This window comes from Melospiza melodia, chromosome 12 (assembly GCF_035770615.1).
Source record: "Melospiza melodia melodia isolate bMelMel2 chromosome 12, bMelMel2.pri, whole genome shotgun sequence".
NCBI lineage: Eukaryota > Metazoa > Chordata > Aves > Passeriformes > Passerellidae > Melospiza > Melospiza melodia.
The window spans coordinates 25,363,941-25,377,301 of record NC_086205.1 but is presented as its reverse complement, the minus strand read 5'-3'; positions in this window follow the sequence as shown (position 1 = coordinate 25,377,301).

Below are 13,361 nucleotides of genomic sequence, written 5' to 3'. Positions count from 1 at the left end.
CACTTTCCCCAAGTCCTTTTACCATGTTTTGCAAATTCACCACAATTTGGGAAGATGCATTATCTTGATAACTCTGCAAACTCAACATCTCTTTCTATGGCTTGCAAATCTTCACTGCTGTGGTGGTTTAAAACAGCTTGGTTTTTAGTTAAGGGGAAAAAATACAGCAGTTAAGGGAAAAAAACACAGTTAACCACTACTACTGTTTAATTGAGAACTGTAATTTCAGCTGCATTGTAAATAACTTCAAACACAAAGGCCACAAGCAAAAGAGTGCCTTTCCACACAGTCTACTAAAAAAATAAATTAAAAAAAAACTAAAAAAGCAGAAAAACAACAAAACCAAAAAATTAACAAGCAAACAAACAAACAAAAAAAACCACTCCACATTATAAAGCATGTTTCTTAAGACAAAAACCTTCTTACCCACACAATGGAAATACGGTCACCCTGCTCTGTGAGCTGCAGCAGTTCTGCCTCGAGCAGAGTAGGGGAAATGAGCAGGTGGGGTAATAAATAACAGATGGGGTGATAAATAACAGATAAGGTGCTAAACAACAGATAAGGTGATAAACAACAGGTGAGGCGATAAACAACAGGTGGATGATGGCAGCAGAGTCAGAACTTGCCTTTAAAGCTCCTCTCAAGGCTCGGTGTGAGATGGGTTGTACTCGGTCCCGACGGTTGCTCTGGGGAAACAGAACAGAGCACAAGGGCAGACAGAAAATAAAAGTGTAAAAGTTTGCGTAGGAAAGTGTGGGGTTGTTACGGGTTTTTTTTTGTTGTTGTTGGGTTTTTTTTTTTGGTTTTTTGTTTTTTTTTCTTTCATTACCGGTGTCTTTTCAAGGCTGATGAAAACTCGGCGGGGCAGGGAAGAGTAAAGAGCAACCTAAAACCAGCAAGGCGTGAGAGGGGCAATGAAGAGAACAGCGCCAACTGCGCGGGTGTGTGCCCAGGGCACACTTTGGGGGCATTTACACAACTCACACCGGCCCGGGCACTCTCAGGGCACACTTTGGGGGCATTTACACAACTCACACCGGCCCGGGCACTCTCAGGGCACACTTTGGGGGCATTTACACAACTCACACCGGCCCGGGTACTCTCACCCCACCTCCGGCATGGGCTGCGCGCAAGGAGCCTCGGCTCCTGAGGGGAACCCGCAGGGCTCACCCCGGCGGGGGCTGGGGGGGCAGCTGAGGGCTCACCCCGGCCAGAGCTGGGAGGGAGCTGAAGGCTCCTCCGGCAGGGTCCGTCGCTGTCCCCTGTCGCTGTCCCCTGTCGCTGTCCCCTGTCGCTGTCCCCTGTCGCTGTCCCCTGTCGCTGTTCCCGTCCTGGCCCCGCCGCCCCTCGGTCCCTGAGCGTGGCGCCGTTGCCATGGCAGCGCGGGAGAGTCCATTGAGAGCTGTCGTGTGGGGAGGACAAGGGGAGAGACGATTCCGTGTGGGGGTCGCGGAGCTCGGCTGAGGGCAGAGTTTCATTTATCACAGAACCGCGGAATAAATTGGGTTAGAAGGAACATTAAAGATCATCCAGTGCCACTGCTGCTCTGGCGGGGACACTTTCCACTTGTTGCTGGCAGCCCCGCCCAGCCTTGGACGCTTCCAGGGACGGGGCGGCCACATGCGCTGTGGGCGCGCAGTGTCAGGGTCTGGCCGCCCTCACAGGGAACAGCAGTTCCCTTCGTAATCTCAACCTGCCTTCCCTCAGTTTAAAACTATCACCCCCTTGTCCTGTCATCTAAACCTGCCTTCCCTCAACTTAAAACCATTATCCCTTGTTCGCTCATTCCAGGCCCTTCTAAAAGTCCCTCTCCCTCTTTTTAATGAGCCCGCTCCCGTCTCATACCAGCCTTTATTCCCGAGTTTCTCAAAACATCCCCGTTTGTCTTTGAATGCAGACTTTTCTATGGTTTTGCTTTAACCTTTTATTTATTCACCACTCTGGAGGAAGCAATCTGCTCTTCCTGCTCATTTAGTGCCGTGCTTTAAATAGGTAAAACCTAAATCAACCTCGCTGAGCTCCAAATGGCTTTTTTAACAAGTTATCCCATTATCCACACTAGCCTTTAGTTAGTGCTCAGGACCCACAGAGCTAAACATCCTTGGCATGTTTAATTTTTTACAAAAGCCCTATTTATGCCCACCCTGTAGATTTGTGCAGTAGTAGATCCATGCATCACATCCAGCCCAGGTATTTATTGATGTCTCTGCCAATAAATGATAATTCCCATGCCTCCCCCTCAAGGGATACCTGGAGTGCACGGCAATATTCGAGTTTTTATCGGTTATATTGCTGCAGTTTATTTGCTTCGAGTCTTGTCCTTCCAGTTTTGGTGGCTTGACCATTATTTATAATTGATGCTCCTTCAGGGGATAAACAGCCTCCACAGAAAAGCTGGAGTTTAAGGAAAAAAAAGCACTCCATGATCCAAGCCAGGATTTAATAAGGACAAAGTATTATCTGTTTGAAATTTATGCACTCTAAGCTGTATTTCATTTGGCAAATTTGCATTTGTCCCATATGTATTCAGGCTAGGAGGCACGCTATAACTTACCCCGTTTTTCTTTGCTATATAATCTGTCTGGCAGTAATTTTCCTTCATCATCCTGGTTACAGCACAGTTTTCAAGATTTTTTTTACTCTGACAGGCAATTTGAGTGGAGAGCCTGTGGAAACACATATGGATTTATGGATTTTTTGATCTTGAGAAGGAACTCAAGTAGTTTGCATAATGTGTAATCAACCTGAAAATATTCTGTATTCTGGACCTTGCCTGGAGTGTTCTTTTGTTGCATTATAACATGTTCTTCCCTGCAGGAAAATCATGTTCTTCGTAGCCAGATGAATACAGTTTTTAATATTTTATAATAATGCCTTCCTGAAAGGCATCCCATTGTACATGGGATACTTATCTGTTCTTTTAAAAGAAAGTAGAAGCAATACACTATTCTACATAAATTATCTTACAATACTCAAGACTGCTTTTAATTGTGAAGTTTCCTCTAGGAAAAAATGCAGTTTTTGATGTAAGGTAATTTCCTGCAGAAAAATTGGCGCTCAGCATCCAAAAATTGAATGATTCATTTAAGTTTTGGGAGCTTTGTGAGCTCTGGATCGAGGACCTCAGCTGGAAGAGCATCAAGAGCCTGTTTTGTTGAGGTTTGTCCCCTTAGATTTATATGCATGGGAGATGAAGTAATGCAGGATTTGATGCTGGCGTCCTCTACATAATCTTATTTGTAATTAGATTATTTAACTTCCAGCCATTTTATGTGTCTCCTCCAATGCTCAGTTGTATTTTTTGTTTCATTTACCAAGATCTGATTCTCATAAACATAATTCCCTATTTTTGCAATCAGCTTTCACAAATGCAGATCACACAAAGAAGTCAGTGCTTGCCTGATTTCTCCCACAGTCAGTTTATTGAAAGTAAACATAAAGTTTATAAAGAAAATAAAAACTGAAATTCAACTCAGATCCATCTGGTGGAGTTGTACTATAAGTTATAAACCTTCTGTTGCCATTCTCTTCCTTTGTTCTCATATTGCTGCTGACAAAAATGAACCAGATTTATTAACTTTGTGGAGCTTTTCATCCATATTAAAATATTTTTAACTGGTTTTGAAGCTCTGTATTTACAGCCAAGATTTTTAACTGGTTTTGAAGCTCTGTATTTACAGCCATTGTTAGAAAGAACTCCTGAGCACAGAGATCACAGATGGGCTGACCAAGAGTGGCTTTGAGGGCTTGCACCAACCCACATTCCCACTTGGATTTGCAATCCCTCACATTTGTTTCAGGCTTTGGGTGAGGTTCCAGCTCAAAATTTCTGAGCTTGCAGGGCTATGAGTTACATCAATACTGGAAATGAAGAATGATCAAGAAATAGAATTTAATTTTTTCCAAGCTGCCTTTGATCACTTTCCACAAACCTTCATGCAGCTCAAATCCCACTTTCATGACCATTTACCAAAAGCCAGTTTTAGAACCTTGTAAACCAGGATCTGCAGGAAATGAACTTTCAATTTGCTCTGGAACTCAGGCAAGAAATAGAAGCAACATCATTTTACTTACCTGATGGCTTTCAATAAATACATTTGCAATAAAAGCAGGGTAGTTTTAGTCCTCAGGAGAAGATTGTGTTACTTATTATTGTGAATTATATTCTGCATTTTGGCCATACAGCAAGAACCTTGTTTTCCCTCTTCCTCCCCTGTTTTTGGCTGCAGAGGCATGTTTGGAATGACAGCTACCAATCAGATGAAGATCTTGTACCTTTAGTCACATCAGATCCCATTTAAGATGGTCTGGAGTATTGAAACAATTGAAATTTAGGGAAATCCTGGATAGCTCCATCCCTTTTGGTTGATAGGAGAGGGCTAATTAAGTCCACTGGGGAGCAAAACCCAAGCAGGGTTTGATTTACTGCCAAAATTTTCCATCACACTTCCCAGAACAACACAGAACAACACATTAAATTGCCATGTTCAGTCATTTTTTAGCATTCTTCATAAAAATAAAGATTTCCTTGCTCAGCCAGAGCTCCTGGTTTGATCTCAAACCTTGGGCTCAGCCAAGCGCAGGCAGGAATGAACCCAACACCTCCAAGCATCAGAATTTCCCTGATGAAAAGAGGAGTGTTCGCCTCCAGGTGTGCAGTGCAGACCAGGCCATTAATTTGTGCCTTGAACTAAAAACACTCAGTGCCTTTATAGGCCCTGCTTGACCCAAAACTCAACCCAAAGCATCCCAAATTGGAGCCAAGTTGGGGGTTTGCTGTGAGGCCAGGAGATTTTCAGGTTTCCTGACCATGTTTCAGGCTCTGTGACCTGCAGCCTGCACATCTGAAGGCAAAGCAGGCTGATACCTCCAAGGAAAAGCACTTTGCTGTAATAAATGGGAGGATTATTTCCAGTGAATGCAGCTGCTGGGAAGTGTTTTATTTGCTCACTTTATGAGGGTAAAAGAAATGAACTCGTTTTAAGCCATTCAGGTTTAAGACAGGTTTTATCTCCCTGGTTGGAGGGAAAGATTAGCACTTATTAGAGCCTAATCTTAATGATATCCATTTATAAATAGAGCTTCAAATTGTCTAAAATATTTAAACACGATGAAATGTAAAGACTTAAGACAGCTGAAGTCTTTAGAGAGAAAAGAAAAATTTCAAAAGCTGAAGATTTATCTACAAAGATTAAAGCAGCTTGAATGGCAAAGCCCTTAAAATAAAAGAAAATACCAGGAGACAGAAAACAGAATCTTTTGCTGTGTCTGTACAAGGCAAATTAAGTTATAGATGTGGTAAAATGGCTTAATAAATTATAAAAATTTAACTATTTAGCTGCCATTTCATAGCCAAAGACATCACAACTGTTTACTTTTTTCTAATCTTGTTTTTCTGAATTTTAGACAGTCTTTGCTTTCCGTACAGAAGACTGTTAATGCATTGAGCCATTTTCAGGTTTTAAAAATAGAAATGGTTTTGGGTTTTTTTTCCCCCAAACTGTAGGAAAGAGAGAACACAACTCTTGTTTGTGTACAGGTATTGAAGTGAAGCAGCAGGGGAGCTCCTGGCTGATCACAGGGTGAGGCAGGTTACAAGCACAGCCTTGCAGACATTCCACACTGAAATTTCCACCTCTGCCCAGCATCATCCTTCCCTTTGACTCAAAAGCTTCCCCATCGTGAGGGAAATGGTGTTTTATGCCCAAACCTCGGGGGAGCCTGGCTATGAAAAGCCTTTTCCTGAAGGTTTTCAGTGGAGGATGGGTGTGAGGAGCAGTGTCCTGGTTTGAAAAGCCAAGTGTGTGCTAAGGAAGGCAGGAGCCTCTCTTGAAATGGAAAATGTAAACCCCTTCATCTGTATTATTATAATTTTGAAATTAAGGGACTCACAGGCAAAGAAATGGGAGTAGGAATAACAGTTCTTTATTAGGGAAAAAAAATGAAAAAATTAAAAGAAAATATAAAAATAAAAATGCAGTAATACAACACAACACTGCCAGAGTCAGGGCGGTGTCCCAGCCCCATCCCATGGGGGCTCAGCCCTCCTGCAGTGCCAGCTGCGGCAGGGATCCTGCACAAGGGGGGAGTTTTCCTCTGCAGCTCCAGGGCTGCTGCAGATGGGCCTGGGCTCCCTCTGGCCATGCAGGGCAGCAGAAAGCTGCTCCTCTGGCAATGCAGGGCAGCACAAAGCTGCTCCTCTGGGAGTGCAGGGCAGCACAAAGCTGCTCCTCTGGGAGTGCAGGGCAGCACAAAGCTGCTCCTCTGGGAGTGCAGGGCAGCACAAAGCTGCTCCTCTGGGAGTGCAGGGCAGCACAAAGCTGCTCCTGTGGGAGTGCAGGGAGCACAAAGCTGCTCCTCTGGGAGTGCAGGGCAGCACAAAGCTGCTCCTCTGGGAGTGCAGGGAGCACAAAGCTGCTCCTCTGGCAATGCAGAGGGCAAAGGCTGCTGTGCTGTCCCAAAGCTCAGATTGTACCCAGGTAGGAATGCTTGGCTCCTCCCCTGGGCGGAGCATCTCCCCATGGGATGATGGGATTGGATCAGCCATGCAGGGACACTCTCTGGCCATGGACAGAAGATAATTAATAATTAATGACCTTTTAACAGCAGAGAATTAATAATTAATGACTCATTAACAGAAGTGATCTCCTGGAGGGAGGATTGGCTGTGGGAGAGATAAAGAAAACTGCCCAAAGAACAGCAGAGAACTGCCCCAGCTCTGACAGATGGGAATTGAACACACACCCAGCTACACCCGAGACAAGCAGGAAGCCAGATAAATGCAGGGATCTCCAGAGCTGAGAGGGCTTTTCCAGCAGGGTCAGGGCCTTTTTCCAGCCCTGCCTTTTTCCAGGTGTGCCCATCAGGAGATGTCCCCATCAGGCTGAAGTCCCCATGGCAGCACAGATCCCAAACAGAAGGATTTTTCCTGGGTGGGCAGGGAATGAGCAGCTGGATTTTTGTGGAAGGCTGGGCTCAATTTGCTTTACTTCTCCTCACCTGATCCATGATGACACATTTGAAATGCCCAGGGTTATACAGATGTGAGCCTGAGCTCACCTTGCATCCTTCCTTCTGCTGCTCTGGCTCACAGCCCTGCTGCTCTTTCCTGATATCCCAAATTCCTCAGTGCTGCTTTTCATGGCCACTGCAAGGCTTTTGCTGTCTTTCCATTATTTGCTGTTAATACAGGTCTCAAAGAAGCTCCTGGCTGGTTTAGAGCAGCTTTTACCTAAAGTCAGCAGAGAATTCTGTTGCTTGAAGTGCTTAGCAACCTTTTCCTTCCATTTTCACAACTCCAGCACCTCAGTTTCTTTCCATTCCACAATGAGAAAAACCAGGAATCAGGAATTTGCTTACAATAACATGCACAAACTGCCTAGAAAGATTCAAACTGAGAAATCCTCAACTGAACTTTATCTATTGGCATTCACTTGGCATAGTTAGTGAGTGCACCTCACTTCTGCAATTCATCTCTGTAACAGATTTGCAGAGCTTCTTCAAAGCCTTGCCAAGTTATTTTGGGTGTCATCATCAATATTTTCTTCAGAAATTGGATATGAGAAACAGCAAATGGGCAGTTTATATGTGAATAATGATTAGTTTGAGCAGCAATACCAAATCATTTCCCATAGCCCTGGTAGAAATAGTTCAACAACTCCACATCTATAAAAGAGGGGAAGACACAAAAAAGAATGCAGATCACAGCTCAGTTTTACAACCAGAATGCCAACAGATCATCTTTTAAAGAACTTTCACTGGAATTGCTTACAAATATGAGGAAATATTGCTTATTTAGCACATCTGTGGGAGAGAGAGAGATGCTTCCCTGGAGAAGAGCTTTTTAATATAGTCATTAAAATAATTCTGTCTTGCAAAAGTTTGCAGTTTTAGTAGGCTGTGTATGAAACATGGATGGTTTGGTCTGCTTGTACTAAATTCCATTTTGTAGCTAAACCACTGCAGTGGCTTATTGAAACATAAAAAATCTGAATCTCAGATCCTGCTTTTCTGGGATGGCAGGGATATCAGCCCCTAGAGGTCACATTGCTGTCATTTGTGATTTGCTGAATAACTGAGATCAGCAGGCAAACCCTACTGGGGGCATTGGGATGCAGGAGGGACAGAAAAGTGGGGGGAGCAAAAGTGATTTGTGCATCCTCCAAAATCTTAATGGTGTTAAAAAAAGGACTCGCCTCATTCCTGGTTCAAAACTTGCCATTATAAAACATCTCTGCAAGTTCTGTGATAAAGAGAGGAGGGTGAGAGGGGATACTGGGAAAAATTCCTCTCTTTGAGGGTGGTGATGCCCAGAGCAGCAGTGGCTGCCCCTGGATCCCTGGCAGTGCCCAAGGCCAGGCTGGATATTGGGGTTGGAGCACCTGGGACAGTGGGAGGTGTCCCTGCCATGGCAGGGGTGGAATGGCAGGGTTTTTAATGTCCCTTTCAAACCACACTGGGATTCCATGAAATTCTTGAATGTCTTGCTGCAAGCCATCGGAATTCCAAATGTCTGGAGAAATGTCTTTTGTCAGTTCTGTACAAGTTTGCAGGATGTAAACTTTGAAAAGCTTTTTCTTCTCTGTGACAGTGTTCACAGGGATCTGAGGATGAGGGAAGAGATGAGGATCTGACTCCATGTTTCAGAAGGCTGATTTATAATTTTATTATATATATTACATTAAAACTATACTAAAAGAATAGAAGAAAGGATTTCATCAGAAGGCTAGCTAAGGATAGAATAGAAAAAGAATGATAACAAAGGCTTGTGACTGAGACAGTCCAGACAGCTGACTGTGATTGGCCATTAATTAGAAACAACCACATGAGCCCAATCCCAGATGCACCTGTTGCATTCCACAGCAGCAGATAACCATTGTTTGCATTTTGTTCCTGAGGCCTCTCAGCTTCTCAGGAGAAAAAATCTTATAAAAGAGTTTTCATTAAACATGTCTGTGACACTCCTCTATGAATTTAGTCACAGAAATGCTCATTGCATGTAGGCACAGAGCTCCTTGAGTGGAACCTGGAGCTCTAGATAAACCATTTAAGGGCAGTGGAAGGGAGAGGAGAACATCTCACGAAGCCCATCTGAAGCACTGACTGCAAATTCTTTCATTCCATGCAAGAATTCCTTTCTTGATTTAATTTTAAGAACTACAACTGTCAATATATCCACATCTCACACAGTCTGCTCCATACCCGTCCAAAAAAGGGGGAAACTTTATCCTTGGATCATCTCAATGGAAGGGATCTCCAACATTTTTGACCTCCCAGCAGAGGTGGGATTCTCTGATTTTACATTGTGATTTTGGCTTTAAGGTACCTCAGTGCTGCCTGAATCCTGTTGGCAATGCCAGAGCTCTTTCCCAGATGGAATTCCTGCTGTGCCTTTCACAGAACACTCCTGACAGGATGCCATCATTGAATTGAATCATTGTAAACACTGGTACCCCGCAGGTGGGCCCTTTTTCCATGTAAAATCCCACAAAAATGTACTCTGTGTCTCACAACATAAGGAGTGTTCAAATTACACCCTTGCTCATGGCTCCACCAGAATTTAGGGAAGAAATTAGCACATGGTCAAAGTTTGCACAAAAATGCCTTCGTGGTGCAAATGCTGTTGTCTGGTTGTTGGGTCATTACAGGCACAGGCAGAAATATCCACCAGGAAGTTGCTGACAATCCTGCAAATAAAGGAGGAAAGGATTCACCTTGTGACTCCAAAAACATCAACAAAAAACCAAACAAATACAAAGCATCTGCTGGATTTAAGAACAAAAAATTAAAAGGGAAAGAATTGCTTCTCATTTAGAAGAGCTTCGGTGGAGTCCTTTCTTTGTCCCAAGAAGCAATAGAAATTCATCATCTCTGCTGGCATGCCAGAGTTAGAGACTAAAACATTGGTCCTGCAAGTAAATACAAGGGAAGGTCTTGCTGTTAAAAATTCATGTAAAAATCATTCCAGCAGAGGAATAAGATCAGATATTTTCTTCCAGTTCCAGCAAGCTGACAAAGGAAAGAATTAGATACCAAGTCACAGCGTGCATGAATTAATCAATATGGATTTCTAATGCATCTCCCTGAGAGCTGCAATGAGAGGAGCAGGCAATTATTGCATGGCCAAAACCAAGCTGCTACAGACTCAGAATTCTTATTCTGACATTTAAGTTCCTCATCTTTTTTACAACTTAATGAATAAAAACTGTAGTTAACTATTAATAATGAGATTTTAATTTCAGAAATTAGACCTTATAAGCTTTATATTTCTTAAAGCCAGTGATCTTTTTCAGCACTCCCAAAAAACCATGGGGCCTACATATTCAAAGGAAAGAGAAATTTATTTAATGCTAATCATTACTGTGAACTTTGGGTTTTCATCAGTTGCTAAATGGCCTTGGCATTAGAAAATATCACAGTGATAGCTAATGTCACAGAACATTAACAATTCCATTTTTCTTATCAATTAAGCTGACCTTACCTACACTTGTTATTTATTTGAACAAGAGAAATCTAAACACATCATGGATATTACAGCCCAACTACCACAGAGTTCTCTAAATGATTTTCCTTACCCCAGGCTTTCCATAATTCATCTCTGAAGACCCTAATTAAAACAGCAGTTATATAATCAGTAAAAGCAGGATTTTCTTTTTCCTTTCCTTTCCTTTCCTTTCCTTTCCTTTCCTTTCCTTTCCTTTCCTTTCCTTTCCTTTCCTTTCCTTTCCTTTCCTTTCCTTTCCTTTCCTTTCCTTTCCTTTCCTTTCCTTTCCTTTCCTTTCCTTTCCTTTCCTTTCCTTTCCTTTCCTTTCCTTTCCTTTCCTTTCCTTTCCTTTCCTTTCCTTTCCTTTCCTCCTACAAATGATCTGCCATTTATCCAAGCCCTTAATTTAAGAACCAGCCCGGTATTCACACCAAAAAACATCACATTTGTTTTTCATTAAAGTAACTTTGTCAATAATGGTAGTGTGGAAGGGTGTGGGGAATTTCTGTCTCCTCTTAGCATCCCTTTGGCAAATGGAAAACATAAAATGGCATAAAATAATGGACATCTAAATGACAGTGGAGATGCTTAAGAAAAGGGGTTCACAACTGAAAATGTGCTGGTTACAAATGAAAATTTGATACTGGCAAACTCCATCATTAAAAATAAAGTTTAATTACCTCCAATTCCCTCCCAGCATCCTTGCTGGATGTAATAAATCATTGTTCAGCTTTAAAACAAATTGAAAAGCAGATTAAGGACCAGAAAACTGAAACAGAAATTAACGTAAAGGCAAAATTTACATTTCCAAGGTGTAACAGAAAAATGGAGGCAGCAGTCCTGGGTGTCCGGGAGTTGGAGGTTCTTCTTTAATTAAAAACAAATTATTTGTTTTTAATTAAATTATGAGAAACAACCATGGACATCCTCGCAATTTCTTTGTCAAGCTTTGCATTTTTACACTGACAACCAACCAAAGATAATGGAAAGTAGTAAAATTGAAAAATATATATTAGTTAAGACTTTTTTCTCTTCTTCCTCCTGAACTTCCTTAAGCCAGGCTCAGCTGGACTGTAATTCCTTTGTCCAACCACTCCCACAGCTCAGCTTGGCCTAAGCTGAGCCCCTCCTCTTTTTGGGACCATTGCAAAATTTGATCATTCCCATGGTTGTGAGAAAAGTTATTCAAATAGAGGCAAAAAAGGTTTGCTCAGTAATTTATGATAAAGAAGGAAATAACTAATACTTGATAAATATGAAGAATCCCCATTTATATTGAAACACCAGTTCTTGTTCTCTGGGAAAAATGCAGCATCTCAGGAATAAACATTTCATGTCCATGCTTGGAGCACTTCTCCAAGACAGAAAATTTTTGCTTGGTGAATTCCCAATGTCCCAATTCCCCAAGCTTTATCACACATCACTCTGCATGACAATATTAAGAAATGTTTCCGAGGGTCGGGAATCTAAATAAAATCCCAGATGTTTTCTGAGCAGTTTGGAGTCCCTGTCCCTCCCAGATCAGCTGTTGGTGCTGCTGGTTTCCAATTCCACTGGGCAGTGCCTTGGATCCATCACAGATCAGAAAATCATTGCCAAGCAAACATTTAGGACATGGGGGAAAGTGGAGAATAACTGGCAAAAAAATTATTCTGAAAAAAAAAACTGTAGAGGATTTACCATCTGTTTTGTTTTCCATCCAGGTACTTCTGGGCTCTGAACAAGCTTTTGTGCCTTGGAAATTCACCAGTTCTCTGAAAAAAGTCCCTTGTTGCCATGGAAATACCATCCCTTCCCGATGAATCCTTCTTGAAGGTGGAGGACATTGGCAAGAGTAAACGTAAACTTTTTGGGGTTTTTATAAATGATGTGTCAGACAAAAGTGGCTGGAGCAGGGAGAATTCCTCACCCCCAAAAAACACTCGTGGCACCATCACCTGCATGAAGTAGCTGTGGTGGGGTCATTGTCCATCCTCAAAACACATCCAGAGTGCCCAAAACACCATCCAAACCCACATTATCCACCCCAAAACACATCCAGAGTGCCCAAAACACCATCCAACCCCACATTATCCACCCCAAAACACATCCAGAGTGACCATCTATCCATCCCAAAACACATCCAGAGTGCCCAACTATCCATCCCCATATGATCTATCCTCAAAACACATCCAAAGTGCCCAACTATCCATCCCAAAACACATCCAGAGTGCCCAAACCCCTCTTCATCCCCACATTATCCACCCCAAGCCACATCCTGAGTGCCCAAAACACCATCCATCCCATTATCCATCCGAAAACACATCCAGAGTGCCAAAACCCCTCTCCATCCCCACATCATCCACCCCAAACCCCTCTCCATCCCCACATTATCCATCCCAAACCCCTCTCCATCCCCACATTATCCATCCCCAAACCCCTCTCCATCCCCACATTATCCATCCCAAACCCCTCTCCATCCCCACATTATCCATCCCCAAACCCCTCTCCTTCCCCACATTATCCATCCCAAACCCCTCTCCATGCCCACATTATCCATCCCCACATTATCCATCCCAAACCCCTCTCCATCCCCACATTATCCACCCCAAACCCCTCTCCATCCCCACATTATCCACCCCAAACCCCTCTCCATCCCCTCATTTCCACCCCAAACCCCTCTCCATCCCCACATTATCCATCCCAAACCCCTCTCCATCCCCACATTATCCACCCCAAACCCCTCTCCATGCCCACATTATCCATCCCAAACCCCTCTCCATCCCCTCATTTCCACCCCAAACCCCTCTCCATCCCCTCATTTCCGCCCCAAACCCCTCTCCATCCCCACATTGTCCATCCCAAACCCCATCCCCAGTGCCCTGGAGCTCCTGGC